Source organism: Solanum verrucosum, unplaced genomic scaffold (assembly GCF_900185275.1).
Source record: "Solanum verrucosum unplaced genomic scaffold, falcon-dt-bn FXZP01000007.1, whole genome shotgun sequence".
Classification (NCBI taxonomy): domain Eukaryota; kingdom Viridiplantae; phylum Streptophyta; class Magnoliopsida; order Solanales; family Solanaceae; genus Solanum; species Solanum verrucosum.
Window position 1 is genome coordinate 5263585 of NW_026020177.1, and position 17275 is coordinate 5280859.

The 17275-nt window shown below is 39.7% G+C and overlaps 1 non-coding gene across 1 annotated transcript; it reads left to right on the top strand.

Moving 5' to 3' along the window:
• The first annotated feature begins 12701 nt into the window (after positions 1 to 12701).
• On the top strand, positions 12702 to 12808 carry LOC125829144 (small nucleolar RNA R71). Its single transcript, XR_007443079.1, has one exon. It is a non-coding gene; the product is annotated as a small nucleolar RNA R71 (small nucleolar RNA).
• Positions 12809 to 17275: the final 4467 nt, after the last annotated feature.

Genomic DNA, 17275 nt, shown 5'->3' on the forward strand with positions numbered 1-17275 from the left:
TGTCTTCCTTCTTTATTGGCTATGAATTTTTCAATAGATTTTTTGGAGAAAGTAAAGTGTTGGTGGCAAGGGATTTCAATCAAATTGAACACTAGAGTAACTATATGTCATGACCCAGACCGTCGTGATTGACACCCACACTAACCCTCCGGTTGAAAAACCATTAATACTAACTAATTAATATGAAACCAAGCATTTCAAGATACGGAAGCTGCTTTAAATGACTAAATACTGAAGTTCCCATAAACTTCCAAAAGATCTAACAATGAATTGCAGAATTAAATGCCTAGAACCTGAAAGTCAATGTACCAAAACTCTAACAACGAACCAAAAGTCTAAAGGATAATGGGTACAACCCAACTAAACATAAGAATATCTAATGAACTAGTCTAAGTATGAATAAGATGGACCAAATAGAAAGAGAACTCATGGCAGCCCGGAAGAACTGGCTCACCCTTGAAGTCGAACGACGATTACTAATCTTCTAAGCAAGGTCTGTTAATTGCCGCATGAAGATTCCCTGTACTCAACAAAGAAAGAGCAAGTGCAGTATAACTACACAACCACAATGTAATGGTAGGATCACACGACTACCCCACTAAGTGCAACATACATAAGTCATTACAACATAATAATAACATGCACATACCTAACATATACACTATCAACATCATTACGAATATGAACAGTTTCACAATACCAAGATATACAATTATGTCAACTCATTGGTCCTCTCATGGAACACAAATAGTTAGTATACCAAAACGTGATACCCGATCCAATGTTTATGCCGGAACATGGCAACCGATCCCATATTAATGTTGGAACGTTGACACTGATCCCAGTTAGTGTGTCAGAACACAACACCCGATGCATTAAATAAGCCACAATCACAATGTACATTCTCATAATCATACAATCAAGTCATGATTTCATGGCAATCATCATTCATCTATCCTCATTTTAAACAAGTGTGATCAACAATGCAACATTCACATATATACACGTATTATAATGAAGCAAAAACGAACATACATCACACAATATGAAATTACAACCATCACCTACCTCGAAACAAGCTTGAATCCCCTAAAAAACTTTATCCTTCCCTTTCCAGATTTGTCCTGCTTGTTCTTGGAAATCAATAAACAATAACTAATTACCCAGATTTCCAACAATCCTATCAACCCATGATCCTTATAACCAGATTACGACTTTTTCCACCATAATTTCTGGATCAAAACCATCCCCCCATCTGTAATTACCCCAGACACTTGAAAGTTAGGAACTACCCCACCCATGATCTAGAGTTGGCTGCCATAGTATTTGCTTTGAAAATATCGCATCATTATATTTATGATGTTCATGTGGGTGTGTTCACCGATCACAAGAGTCTTCAGTATGTGTTTACTCAAAAAGAGCTTAATCTCAGACAAAGGAGGTGGTTAGAATTACTCAAGGATTATGACATGAGTATTCTTTATCACCTAGGTAAGGCTAATGTTGTTGCTGATGTCTTGAGCATGTTGTTTATGGGTAGTACCTCCCATTTTGAGGAAGATAAGAAAGAGCTAACAAGGGATTTGCATAGACTAGCTCTCTTAGGAGTCCGACTAATGGATTCCACATAAGGATGAGTAGTGGTGATGAATGGGGTTGAATCATCTTTAGTGTCTGAAGTTAAAGAGAAACAAGACCAAGATCCAATTTTTCTTAAATTGAAGGCAAATGTTCATAAGCAAAAAGTAATGGCTTTTGAACAAGGGGGAGATGGTGTATTGAGGTATCAAGGTAGATTGTGTGTACCAAGGGTGGATGAACTTCAAGAGAGGATCGTGGAGGAAGCTCATAGCTCCAGATATTCCATTCATCCGGGTTCCACAAAGATGTATCGCGACTTGAGTGAAGTGTATTGGTGGAGTAGTATGAAGAAGGGCATTGCAGAGTTTATGGCTAAGTGTCCGAATTGCCAACAAGTTAAAGTAGAGCACCAAAGGCCCGATGGTTTGGGTTAGAATATAGATCTTCCGAAATGGAAGTGGAGATGATCATTATGGACTTGATCACAGGTTTACCAAGGTCTCGCAGGCAACATGATTCTATTTGGGTGATTGTTGATAGGATGACAAAACCAGCCCACTTTTTACCGGTAAAGACTACCCATTCGGTAGAAGATTATACTAAGTTGTATCTTCAAGGAGTAGTTAGACTTCATGGAGTTCCAGTGTCCATTATTTCAGACAGAGGTGCGCAATTTACTGCATAGTTTTGGAAGTCATTCCAAAAATGCTTGGGTTCAAAGGTGAACTTAAGTACTGCCTTTCATCCTTAGACATATGGGCAAACAGAGCGTAGTATTCAGACCTTAGAGGATATGTTGAGGGCTTGTGTGATTGATTTCAAAGGTAATTGGGATGATCACCTACCTCTTATTCAATTTTCTTACAACAATAGTTACCACTCTAGCATCCAAATGGCTTCTTATGAAGCTCTATATGAGAGAAGATGCAGATCTCCCATTGGATGGTTTGATGTTGGTGAAGCTTGATTGATAGAACCAGATTTAGTTCATCAAGCTATGGAGAAGGTGAAAATGATTCAAGAGAGGTTGAAAACAGCGCAGAGTTGTCAGAAATCCTACACTGGTGTTAGGAGAAGGGAGTTAAAGTTTGAAGTAGATGATTGGGTATACTTGAAAGTTTCACCCATGAAAGGTGTTATGAGATTTGGTAAGAAGGGGAAGCTTAGTCCCCGGTATATTGGCCCTTACATCATATAAAAAAGGGTAGGTAATGTAGCTAATGAGTTGGAGCTACCACAAGAGTTAGCCATAGTTCATCCGGTATTTCACATCTCTATGTTGAAGAAATGCATGGGTGATCCTCCATTTATCATACCAACTGAAGATATTGGGATCAAGGATAGCTTTTCTTATGAGGAGATTCCTGTTCAGATTCTAGATCACTAAGTTCGCAAGTTGAGGACTAAGGAAGTAACATCAGTCAAAGTCCTTTGGAGGAACCAATTTGTTGAGGAAGCTATTTGGGAAGCTGAGGAGGATATGAAGAAGAGATATCCACATCTCTTCAAATACGAAGAAGTTCCAAATTAAGGTACTAATCCTTTTCTTGGACTTTTATTTATAAGTCGGCATATTGTTATTGCACTGTGCTTGTTGGGTATTTGAACTGCATGTTTGATGTTACACTCTTAGTCTACTAAGAGTAATCTCATTTGAGGATGAATGTTCCCAAGGGGGAGATATTGTAGCATCTCCCTAATTGAAAGAACTAGAAAGAGCTAGAATTAGAAAAAAAGTTGTTTTTGGAAAGAATGAAAATTTGGAAAATTTTGTTAAGTTATGTTAAGTTTGAGTTTTGGTCAACTTAAAATGACCATAACTCCTAGCTCAAGATAACTTAGGTGTTCTTCTAGATATTGTAGGAAAGATCTTGGAATACTCTTTCCAACACCGCTGAGTTTGCGCGATTCCAAGGACATTATGGTCTTTTTCATACCCCATGACTTAATTTCGTTTTTGGTAATTAATTGGGGTCTAAACTGATAGGATTCAGTTTACGATTTTAAAAAACTAAGTTATGATTTTGAGAGAAGAGAAGAGGAGAAAATAGGAGAAGTGCAAGAATCGTGAAGTTCTTCAAGAATCGCTTGTGGATTTCGTCAAGGGGTGATTCCTATGAGGTATGTGAAATCACATAACGTTGGGTTAGTTCACCCACACGCCAATAAATCCCTTATCAAGAAACTTTTGGATTTGAGCCTTAAGCTCTCTTAATTCTCCCGAAGCCATGCGATATGGAGTGATGGAAATGGGACGAGTACCGGGTTCTAAATCGATGCAGAAATCTATATATCTATAAGGAGGCTTACCAGGCAAGTCATTAGGAAACACTTATCTAAATTCTAACACAACAGGAATAGACTCAATAGATGGAGACTCAACCTCAACATCCCGAATATGAGCCAAATAAGCCAAACAACCTTACCCCACCAATTTTCGAGCCTTAATGAAGGATATGATCTTAGCTTGCTTAGGCTTGTACACCTCTTCCCACTCTAACATTTTTCCTTCCTGGAATTTCTAGAGTTACAAACTTAGTATTATAATTAAACACAACATAATAGGGGGACAACCAAGTCATGCCTAAGATTATGTCAAAGTCAGTCATATCCATTATCACCAAATCAGCACAAGCCTAAAAACTCATAAACAAAATAGGACAAGCACGATAGACATGGGTAACTATCACAGACTCTCCAACTGGGGTATAAACATGGATGGGGGCATCAAGTTTATAACAAACCATAGCAAATTATGAGGCAAATCTCACGGATACATACGAATAAGTAGAACGCGGATCAAATAACACATTAGCCATCCGGTCACAAACAAGAATAGTACCTCTGATCACTACGTCAGACGCCTCTGCCTCATTCTTTCCCGGAAAGGCATAACAACTGAGCCCTATCATCGGGACGAGTGACTTCCCTGCCTGGTTACGCTATACCTCTGCCTGTGTTATGATATACGTTTCAAAGGCACTTCATCTAGTTCTAAGTGTCAACAGTTGTAAATCAGTATAAACCTAACTACATGAGTTGGGGTTGATCCCACAGAGAGTAGCTTTCTTTTGAATTCGAATATGAAAGTATGACAATGACCTTTTCAGGTGAACAAACACCACACTTAAGAGTCTAGAAGTCAAATTCCAGGTTGTCATTACTAACCCACTTAAACAATCAACACAGAACAATCAAATAATGAGATAACACTTGGGGGTTTGACTAACCAACTATCGAATTCAACTTAACGGGTGTACATCATTACCAACAATGTTAATTTTTTGTCGGTAGAATGGACCATGAGTAAAGCAATTTTCTCTCAAACAATTACTTTATTTCTGCTAAATTCTCTCGAACTTCAACACTAGCCATAAGACGCCCAACCTACTTTCTCATCAAAGCTACTCTTTCGAGCTAGATACAAAGGTTGAATCTCAAGTTTCACTTTCTCAAGGTGAAACTGTAATGACCCGCTACTAAGGATGCCAAATTACTACGTTGGCTCTACACTTCTCTCTTGAGCAAGCACAAAACTTTGAACTATATTGCACTAAACATGCAATAATGAAGTTAAACCACAGTAATAATTCAGACCCACTTCAAATTAACACCAAAATTCACTAATTGATGACACCCATTTAGTCAAATGCAACAATTGGTCACATTGTCAAACCACCAAGGTTAGGGTTTAAGCCAATCATAGTAAAAACATGAAATTCAATACCTGCCACGTTTTCTAGCTGGGTAGACGAAATTTGAAAGTCAAAATTTAATAATATCTTTTCTATTACAAAACCCAAATGAAAAATCTTGTTTAAAATCACTTCAAATCGACAATAACAATGTTTTTGCTCTCTATCTTTTGTTCCTCACAATTTTGAATGCTTTCTCTCTCTTGCAAAGATCAATTTATACAAATCTGGTGTGACTTTTTGGGGCCACTCGGCGAGGAAATTCGGGCTTCGTCGACTGCTTGGTGACTCGGCGATTGTCCTTTTGTCTCGATCAGGATCGTTGTTTCATTTCTCGATGCTCCCTTTTGTCTTTTGACTCGCCCTTCAATGATTATCTGGGTCTCCATCAATATTTTTTGCGACATGGTCATCCTTCACCGATGCGATCGGCATCACGCCTAATGGTATTGTTACTCACCGAAGTTACTCCTAATCTAGCCTCAGAGTTTTGTAAATTTATGCGGTAGAGAGGTAACTTGGCGATTTGCCGAGTGATCTAAGCGATCATCAGACCTGTTTTTCCTCTTCTCTTTTTCCGCTCGTGTTGTCATTGTTGACCATTTTTGACCTAGCTTTTTTCCTCAATCCCTATATCTGAAAATTAAGGGTTTTACACCAGTTATTGGCACAAATTAAGGATTTGAGGACAATAATCTTATACAAACAAAGCCCTAAATGAGTCCAAATCTCTGACTCATCAACAGCCGCAACTTAAACTTTTGCTTGTACTCAAGCAAAACTCAAGTTCTCCAGTTCAAGAAGGATGTCTCAAACAGTGCCACAAAAGACTCAATCATGAATGCACAGAACAAGATTCAACTTACTCATGCAAGGATCAATTGTGCACTCAAAGGTTCAAGTTGTGACTCACCATTATCAAAGATTCTCAAGTTCACAATACTTTCTTTAAATGCAAGTTCAAGCTCAAGAAAGGTACTCAAATGCCCTTACACAAATAATGATTCCATATTCACACACTATTCTTCAACAATTTATAGCTCCGGAATCACAAACAACTCTCACACTCACAAAAATGAACACATGTATGACTTCACCCATAGGTTTGCCCTTATTTTCCAACCAACATTCGTTCCCACTCACTCAAGATCAAAAAGGTCTTTTCAAGGCTTGTAACAGGGCTGAGTGTACAAGTATGGCCATTTAGGCTCAGTGGCTGCTATCCTCATGAAATGTGGTATGAACATCACTTTCTTTCCTTTTCTTCAACTTTTTTACTCATGCTCAAAATTCTCCCCATTATTCACTTCTCATGGAATACTGGACACCCCATTTCTTTTGCAACCTTCACAACTTTATCATTCTTTTTCTTTTTTCATTCTTCTTTTTTCTTACTTTTTTATGGAGGGGTTCCAACTTTCTCAATACCAAGGGTCAAGGGGGACTTCTTTGCACTTCTTGATTTACCTTCTCTTTTCACCACACCCCTAACTTAGGCTTTTGGCCTAAGTTGGCTATTCAAACAAACCACACTTCATGAGTATTATGGGTGAATGGATAAAGAGGGGTTACAACTGCATCAAGTTTCTTGCAAGAAAAGGCTAAGGCTCAAAGGGTGTTCAAGCAAAGTTCACACATCTCACAAGGTTGGACACAAAAGAGGTATATTGCCAAATTGTTTCACTCTTCAAAATTTGTTTCCTAAGATTATTTCAAGAGCTTGCATCACTTAGTCAACCGAACCAACAGGGCAAATTCTAGGTGTCACCACACAAGGTTCACAGTAAGCTCATCACACAAGGCATTGGTACCAATATCAAACAAGACTCCACACTTTCGCTAGTGTGCAATGCTCATCACATGAGACTCCATTCGATAACCGACTAGTCATAATGAGATGCAAAAAGTTAACATATTATCTATGCAACTTCATTTGGCCTGATCATAGCCACACATTCATTTTTGTTTGATTAAGAGAACTTTTCAAGTCATCAGTGTTGATCATGACTGACACTCAAATTTGTAACTTTTTCGAACGAGTAAGGGACTCACTGATGAAACACACCCCCCACCAAAAGCATTCAACATTACCCCAATATGAGTAGATAACAAACAATACCAAAAATGAAAAATAAAGATAAACTACTGGTATGTAAACACGTAGAGCAAGGTGCGAGGAATCTTCACTAGGCTCCCATTTGGCGAGAAATTGAAACAGTCGCCGAGCTACTCGGCGGTTCACCCAATGGTCTGGATATTACACTTATTTCAAGTGTGCAACACGTTTATAAAGGGGCAAAAAGGCAAAAATAAAGGAGATCGTTGAACATATCGGCGTATTGCATAATGGATTTGTAACCTCGCTGAATAATCCATTCGGTCAGGCTATCAGTGCTGGGCATAAGGGCGGAGAAAATTGGGTCGCCCAATTATTTCGGCGAGTCACCGAGTGATGAAGATGTCCTGCCTAATGTTCCAGTATCTCAACTCCATTTTCAAAGTCCAGAAGGCGGACTATGTGGGGCTCGCTGAACAGATTTGGCAATTGACCAATAGTGTCTTCATCTCGCACAATTGTTTGCACCAGCAAAATCAACACATATTATTTAAATTACTAACACTTGGGTTGCCTCTAAAAAAATGCCTTAGTTAACGTCGTGACACGATGTGGAAATGCTCTCAACCATATTCCAGATACACCACTTCAATAAGAGAAATCTCTTGGCATTCACCAAAGTATAACTTCAAGTGTTGCTCATTCACTTTGAATGCATGTCCCTCTTTACCTTCGACTTCAATGGCACCATTTTTGAATACCCGTGTTACTCTAAACAGACCTGACCATTTGGATTTGAGCTTTCCCGGAAAGTGTCTGAGCCGAGAGTTATATAGTAACACCTAATCTCCCACTTTGAACTCCCTCTTAAGGATTCTAGAATCATGTCACTTCTTCATCTTTTAATTGTAAACAGATGAACTTTCATAAGCCCTGAACCTGAATTCGTCCAACTCATTTTACTGATCTACTCTTTCTTTTGAAGTCTTTGCCTAGTCCAGATTTAGAGCTTTCAATGCCCATAGTGCTTTGTGTTCCAATTCAACCGGTAGATGGCAACATTTTCTGACATACTGATTGGTGTTTTGTATGCGGTGCCATACGTCCATAGAGCCTCATCAAGCTTTCGAGACCAATCAGTCCTATTTGCATTCACTGTCTTGGCCAGGATACTCTTGATCTCCCGATTTGACATTTCAACTTGGCCACTCGTTTGGGGATGATACGAAGTTTCTACTTTGTGTTGCACTCCATACTTGCTCAATGCAGGTGCAAAAAACTTGTTGCAAAAATGGGACCCCCATCACTAATAATAGCTCGAGGAGTACCAAATCTAGCAAAGATGTAGCATTTTAGAAATTGAACAACACTTGTCCCTTCATTGTTCGGTATTGAATCAACCTCCACCCATTTAGAAACATAATCTACTGTCACCAAAATGTATTTATTACTTAACGAACTCACAAATGGGCCCATGAAATCTATACCCCAAACATCAAATAGCTCAACTTCTGAAATGGGTGTGAGAAGCAATTCGTGTCTTTTAGACACTGCATCTTGTTTCTAACATTGTGTGTATTTCTTAACAAACTCATGGGAATCTTTGTGAAGGGACGGCCAGTAGTAACCACTTTGAAGAACTTTAGCAGTTGTACGTACACCACAATGATGACCCCCAACCAGTGAAGCGTGACAAGCATGGAGAATTTCGATAGCTTTTTCCTCCGGAACAAATTTCCTAATGATATAGTCTGCACATTCCCTGAATAAATATGGTTCATCCCAAAAGTACTTCTTAACAACGAACAAAAACCTCTTTTGTTGGTAGAAGTTTAGTTCATTCGGCATTAATCCACACACCACATAATTAGCAAAATCAACATACCAAGGAGATTGCTGGAGACTTATTATGAATACCTGTTTATCGGGAAAGGCATCATTAATATCTACCTCGAACTCGTCATTTTCCTTGCCTTCCAATTTTGATAGGTGGTTAGCCACCTGATTTTCACAACCTCTCATATCTTTGACTTCAAAGTCAAATTCTTACAGCAGAAGCACCCACCTTATCAATCTTGGCTGGGTATCTTTCCTTGCCATTAGATATCGCAGTGCAGCATGATCAGTGTGCACAACCACTTTAGTGCCTAAAAAGTATGCCTGGAATTTCTCAAACACATATACTACTGTAAGTAATTCTTGTTCTGTGACTGTGTAGTTATGCTTAGTACCATTTAGAGTTTTGCTTGTGCAGTAAATATGGTGAAATAGTTTGTTGCGTTTTTGCCCAACACGACACCTAATTTTGTGGCACTTGCCTTACACATTACTTCGAAGGGTTTTGACCAATCAGGACTAATGATAACCGGAGTGGAGATCAATTTTTCTTTCAAACACTTGAAGGCGACAATGCATGCATCATCAAAGTGGAGTTTCACCTCCTTCTCCAAGAGTTTGCATAGATGATGTGCAATTTTTGAGAAGTCTTTGATGAACCTTCGGTTAAAACCAGCATGCCCCAAGTAACTACGAATACCCTTCGCCGAAATTGGTGGTGGTAACTTCTCAATAACTTTAATCTTTGCTTTATCAACCTCCAACCCTTTTTGTGACACTTTGTGACCAAGAACTATACCTTCCCTAACCGTAAAGTGGCATTTTCCCAATTTAGGACCAAGTTTGTCTCCACATATCTTTAGAGAACTTGTCCCAAGTGTGCTAAGAATTCTTCAAAGGTGTCACCTACAACCGAGAAGTCATCCATGAAGACTTCCATTGAATCCTCCACCATATCAGCCAAAACAGATAGCAAGCAACGTTGAAATGTTGCCGGAGCATTACATAACCCGAACGACATCATTTTCTCTTGGTAAAGGTCATTTTCTCTTGGTCTTCCGGAGCAATGGAGATTTGATTATAACCGAAGTTCCTATCCAAAAAGTAATACCATCCTCTCTTTGAAAGTCGATCAAGCATTTGACCTATGAAAGGCATGGGAAGTGATATTTTTTGATCCACGAGTTTAACTTCTGGTAATCCATGCATACTTTCCATCCGGTCAGTGGTCTCGTAGACATAAGCTCCCTTTTTTTCATTTGGGACTACTGTGATGCCTCCTTTTTTGGGTACGCATTGTACCAGACTTACCCTTTTTCTATGCGCAATAGGGTAGATCACACTTGCATCCAACCACTTTATTATCTCCTTTTTTATCACCTCTTGCATCAGTGGGTTCAATCTTCGCTGATGTTCAGCACTCGATTTACAATCACTATCAAGCTGGATTTTGTGAGTGCAAACGCCTGGAGGGATGCCCACAATGTCAGCGATTGTCCAACTTATAGCTTTGATATGCCTTCTCAACACCTCAAGGAGAATTTTTATTTGCCATTTAAGCAAATCAGTTGCAATAATCACAGGTAAAGTGTTATTTTCCCCCAAGAAAGCATACCAGAGATGGGAGGGAAGTACTTTCAACTCCAGATTCGGTGGTTCCTCTGTTGATGGCTTTGTGGGAGGACTTTCTCAAATTTTTAGATCAATGTCTAGCTTCAATGAAGTCTTTGAATATTCCCCAATGCCTAAGAGAGCAACTACTACCACTTCATAGCCTTGAACTTCGAACTCATCATAGTTAGCAAGAACGACTTCAAGTGGTACACTAATACACATCAAATGGCTCACACTAGCCAGCGCCTCATCAATAACATCAATAGTAGAGACCACATGAATATCACTAGGCTATTTCATTGACTTACAAACATAAAAGGTTACTTCATCTTTGTTCACCCAAAACTTCAGTTCTCCGCTTTCAACATCCACCAACGCTCTTCCGGTTGCCAAGAATGGTCTTCCCAAAATGATGAGAATTTCAACATCTATTTCCCAATCGAGGATAAAAAATCATCCGGGGAAATGAATCGGCCAACCTTAACCAAGATATCATATTGTATCCCCACAGGGTGTCTTGATAGATCGATCTGCCATCAAAAACCTCATTGTTGTGGACTTTGGTTCACCCAATCCAAGTTGCTTATAGATTGCGTATAGCATTAGGTTTATACTTGCTCCTAAATCACATAGAGCCTTGGCAAATTTGAGCATACCGATAGTGCAAGGAATGGTGAAGGCTCTGGGATCTTCCTTCTTTTTTATTTTCTCGTTAGTTATAATTGCACTACAACTATGTGAGACTTCAATTGTTTCAAAGTCCAAGCTTCTTTTCTTGGTGAATAACTCCTTCATGAACTTGGCATAACCCGACATCTCCAACAATGCTCCCACTAGAGAGAGGTTAATCGATAGTGTCATAAACACCGATAAGAATTTCTTGAACTTTTTATCTTCATTATTCTTCTTATGGTGTTGGGGAAATGGATAGGTCCCTTTTGGTAGAGGTTGTGCCACCTTTGACATTGGAGGACTATTTGGTACATTTGTTTATAACTCCTAGGCAACAATTTGTTGGATGGGTGTTTCATCTTCCTCAATGCTCTTGTCTACTTCGTGAGTTTGTGCTTCATCATTTTCCTTCACATCACCTACCACCACCTTTCCACTTCGTATAACCACATCTAGCCCTCTATCACCATTTTGCTTCGTCATGTTTGGCTCCAATTGTGCGGAAAGTAAACTCATCTGACCTTCAAGTAGCTTGATTGCATCCGTGTGAGAGTTCACTCTAGTATATAGTAACGAAATATTGGCCTTCATTCCTTTTAACAAATCATCCGAACCTTCAACTTTGTCAAGGATGCGACATCAAGTCATTCACCCGGGGACTACGTCCAGTCCCTTTTGACTATGGGATCTCACTCGATTGAATGTGATGTTCTTCATGATCATCCTCTCTTCTCCAATAGTCACTTTGCTCAGCCCATTCTTGATGATATCTTCTTTGCTCTTCCACTTTGTGAAAGTTCCAACCTTGATTCCCACCTCGCTATAAATAGCGTGGGTGGGAACCTTCCTCATATCTCTTGGAATTTCAATCTTGATTCTCCCCCGGCTTTGATTTACCCGAGGAAGAACCCTCCTCAACTCTAAACACTCTATTTTCCCCCTTTTGCTTCTTTACATTTTTTAATACATGATCTTGTAGTAACTCCATTTGGGCCAAAATCTTCTTGATGTTCTCATCCCTTTCTTTTTCCTTATCAAGTTTCTCTTTAGTCATTCTAAAACAAAAAGGTGAAAATTGATCTTCTCGAGTGTACCAAGCTTGGTTTATTTTAGTCATATCATCAAGAAGAAATGAAGCCACTTTGAGTGATTGCAACATTATCCCTCCTCGAACCAATTGATCAACTACTCCTTTATTTACCGAATCAAGACTCCGATAAAAATATTGGAGTAGCGAATCGTCTGGTAACCCATGAGTTGGGCATTGAAGAAGAAGTTTTTTAAACCTCAACCACGTTTCATGGATGGGTTCACCCTCCCATAGCTTGAAACCTTGAATGTTATCTCTGAGTTTCATCATCCTCGATGGAGGAAAGAATCTTGCATTGAATGTCGTGATCAGCTCATCCCATGATGTGATGGAATTCCTTGATAACTCAGCCAACCACTTGCTAGCCTCCCCCCATCAAAGATAGTGCAAAATTACCTGAGCCGGATTGACTCATGTGACACATTCTTGAATGAAAATGGGTTGCATACCTCTATAAAATTCCTTACATGCTCATGTGGATCTTCATGAGCCATCCCTCAATAAAGTCCCTTCATTTGGAGGAGATGAAGAGTTGCTCTTGTGACCTCAAATATTGCATTCCCATCTGTTGAAGGTAGGCAAATCGCACCCATTTCACTTGGTTGAGATGGGTTGTACACACTATTAATTTCATCAATACCGTCTTGGTGACCTGCTTGGCTACCATCCACCTCTGCCTCACTTATTCTTACTTCTATTCACCCCACTCAACACGAGCACAATGCAACCTTAATCGATTCAACTACAGTTGAAACATTCACAAGTCAAATCTCGATAAAAGAACTCTAAACAACGCTACTCCTCGGCAACGGCGCAATTTTGATATATGCATCAAAGACACTTCATCCAGTTCTAAGTGTCAACGGTCGTAAATCAGTATAAACCCAACTACATGAGTTGGGGTCGATCCCACATAGAGTAGCTTTCTTTGGAATTCGAATATGATAGTATGACAGTGACCTTTTCAGCTGAACAAACACTACACTTAAGAGTTTAGAAGTCAAATTCCAGGTTGTCGTTACTAACCCACTTAAAAAATCAACACGGAACAATCAAATAACGAGATAACACTTGGGGGATTGACTAACAAACTATCAAATTCAACTTAACAGGTGTACATCATTACCAACAATGTTAATTTGTTGTGGGTATGAGTAAAGGAATTTTCTCTCGAACAATTACTTTATTTCCTCTAAATTCTCTCGAACTTCAACACTAGCCATAAGACGCCCAACCCATTTTCTCATCAAATCTAGTCTTACGAGCTAGATACAACGGCTGAATATCAAGTTTCACTTTCTCAAGCTGAAACTGTAGTGACCCACTACTAAGGATGCCAAATTACTACGTTGGCTCTATAGTTCTCTCTTGAGCAAGCACAAAACTCTGAACTATATTTCACTAAACATGCAATAATAAAGTTAAACCACAGTAATAGTTCATAACCACTTCAAATTAACACCAAGATTCACTAACTGATGACACCCATTTAGTCAAAGTCAACAATTGGTCACACTGTCAAACCCTTAAGGTTAGGGTTTTAACCAATCACAGTAAAAAGATGAAATTCAATACCTTCCACATTTTCATAGCTGGGTAGATGAAATTAGAAAGTCAAAATTTAATAATATCTTCTCTATTACAAAACCCAAATGAAAAACCTTGTTAAAAATCACTTCAAATCGACAATAACAATGTTTTTGCTCTCTATCTGTCGTTCCTCACAATTTCTGAATGCTTTCTCTCTCTTAGAAAAATCAATTTATACAAATCTGGTGTGACTTTTTGGGGCCACTCGGCGAGGAAAGTCGGGCTTCACCGACTGGTTGGCAACTCGACGATTTTTCTTTCGTCTCGCCTTCATGCTTCACATCTTCTTTATCCGACCAATGTAATTTTCGGTGAGCCAAATCAGGATCGTAGTTTCATTCTGCGATGCACCCTTTTGTCTCTTGACTCACCTTTCAGCGATTATCTGTGTCTCTATCAGTGCTTTTGGCGACATGGTCGTCCTTCGCCGATGCGATCGGCGTCACGCCGGATGGGATTGCTGCTCGCAGAAGTTACTCTTTAATCCAGCCTCAGATTTCTATAAATTTAGGCAGTAGAGGGGCAACTTGGCAATTCACCGATTGATCTCAACGATCATTAGACTTGTTTTTCCTCTTCTCTTTTTCCGCTGGTGTTGTCCTTGTTGCCCATTTCTCACCTAGCTTTGTTCCTCAATCCATATATCTTAAAGCAAGGGTTTTACACCCATTATTGTCACAAATTAGGCATTTGAGGACATTAATCTTACACAAACAAAGCCCTAAATGAGTCCAAATCTCGGACTCATCATGTTACCATTTCCCCTACCTCTGCGACCTCGTTGATTTCCTCCCCGCCCACCTTATGGATGCCCTCGACCATTATTACCATTTCTCGTGGGTACCACTTCTCTAGTCTGCTGCTGCGCGGAATCCATCATGAGTGGGTGGGGACAATATCTCCTCATATGCCCAGGTTCTCCATAATTATAGTAAGTACGATCAAAAGATGGCATGTTGCCCATGGAAGACGCGATTCCTTGGCTATCCTGAATCAAATTATGACGTGGAGTTCCGGAGTAATTACTTTTAGAGGAGGGTATCGCGGACTGAATTGACCTGGCTACAAGTGTTGGCCTCTCTGACCCTTTGGAATAAGAACCTTGAAAGTTACCTGAGTTCTTGTCCCTCTTAGCCAATGCCTTAGCCTGACCGTCTCGCCTTACCCCCTCCACTTTCTTCACAAAGTCTATCACCTCATTAAAGCTTCTCTCTGTAGAGGTCATGTGAACAGATAATACCTGCAACTCAGAATTTAGTGCCTTAATAAATAAACGTATCCTCTCCTCCTCTGTTGTCACCAACTGCGTAGCATATCTAGACAAAGCATGAAACTTGGCCAACAAGCAGACACAGACATACCACCTTAATCTAAATCCATGAACCCATCTTTCTTACAATCTCTCAAGGTCCGAGGAACATACTTCTCTAAGAACAAAACGTGAAACTGGGTCCAAGAAAATGGAGGTAAAACTGAAGATTTGCATTCCATAAGCTCTCCACCATTGCTTAGCCTCACCTTGAAGTTGAAAAGTGACAAACTCAACCCCATGCTAATGGACAATTCCCAACTTATGCAGCCTCTCATAACAATCTAGGATGAACTCATTTGCATCCTCACTCTTGGAACCATGGAACACATGCAGTTTCAACTTCAAGAACTTGGTCAACATCTCATACTCATTACCAGTCATAACAGGACCAACAAAGGATGTAAGAAAGCATTAGTACCTACAGTTCCACCCACCTTGGGAGTAGTGATAGCAATTAGGGGATTGGCGGGAGCTTGAGTTGCTTGAAGAGGTGGAAGCACTCCAGGACCAACCATTCCTTTCAGAAATGACATGATTTGTTGAGCTAACACTGGGTCTATTGGAGGAATACCTGTAGTTTCAGCCTGCACCTCTTCCTTTTGTCCAACCACCTCAACATTTTCAACCTCAATATTCTCCTCTATATCTTCATGATGCACGGGAAGGGCCTCATTTCTGGGAGCACTTCACCCGGTCCTCCATCCCTAGTAGGTCCTACCCTTCCTCGACCTCTACCCCTGCCTCGACTGCGACCTCTCGCTGCAAATACTTAAGTTGGAGCATTGACAGGTGCTACGGGCTTGATGACGTTGAATCTAGTGTTAACCATCTGCGGACAGAAGAGTGAAGGAGGTTAGATACCAATTCGAATCGACATATACCAATTGTAATCAAGTTATTGCATGAAACGAGACAATAAAAAAGAAAGATATTTCCTAAAGTCCTATAGCCTCTCGAAGAAAAGTACACACATCACCGTACCATTCCGCAAAACTCTACTAGACTCATTTTGGTACATCGAGATCAACGAACCAAGGCTTTGATAACAACTTTGTCACGACCCAGACCATCGTAATTGGCACCCATACTAACCCTCCGATCGGAGAACCATTAATACTAACTAATTAATAAGAAACCAAGCATTTAAAGATACGAAAGAAGGTTTAAATGACTAAATACTGAAGTACCTATAAACTTCCAAAAGATCTAACAATGAATTGAGGAATTAAATGCCTAGAACCTAAAAGTCAATGTACCAAAACTCTAACAATGAACCAAAAGTCTAAAGGATAGTGGGTACAACCCAACTAAACATAAGAATATCTAATGAACAAGTCTAAGTCCGAATAAGATGGACCAAACAGAAAGAGAACTCATGGCAGCCCAGAAGAACTGTCTCACACTTGAATTTAAACGACGATCACTGATCTTCTAAGCGAGATCTGTCAATAGCTGCCTAAAGATGCCCTGTACACAACAAAGAAAGAGCAAGTGCAGTATCAGTACACAACCACAGTGTACTGGTAGGATCACACGGCTATCCCACTAAATGCAACATATATAAGTCGTTACAACATAATAATAACATGCACATACCGAACATATACATTATCAACATCATTATGAATGCGAACAGTTCACAATACAAAGATATACAATTTTGTCAACTCATTGGTCCTCTCATGGAACTCAAACCCAAACAGTTAGCATACCGAAATGTGGTACCCGATCCAATGTTTATGCCGAAACGTCGCAACCGATCAATATTTATGTCGGAATGTGGCAATCGATCCCAGTTAGTGTGTCGAAACGCAACACCCGATCCATTA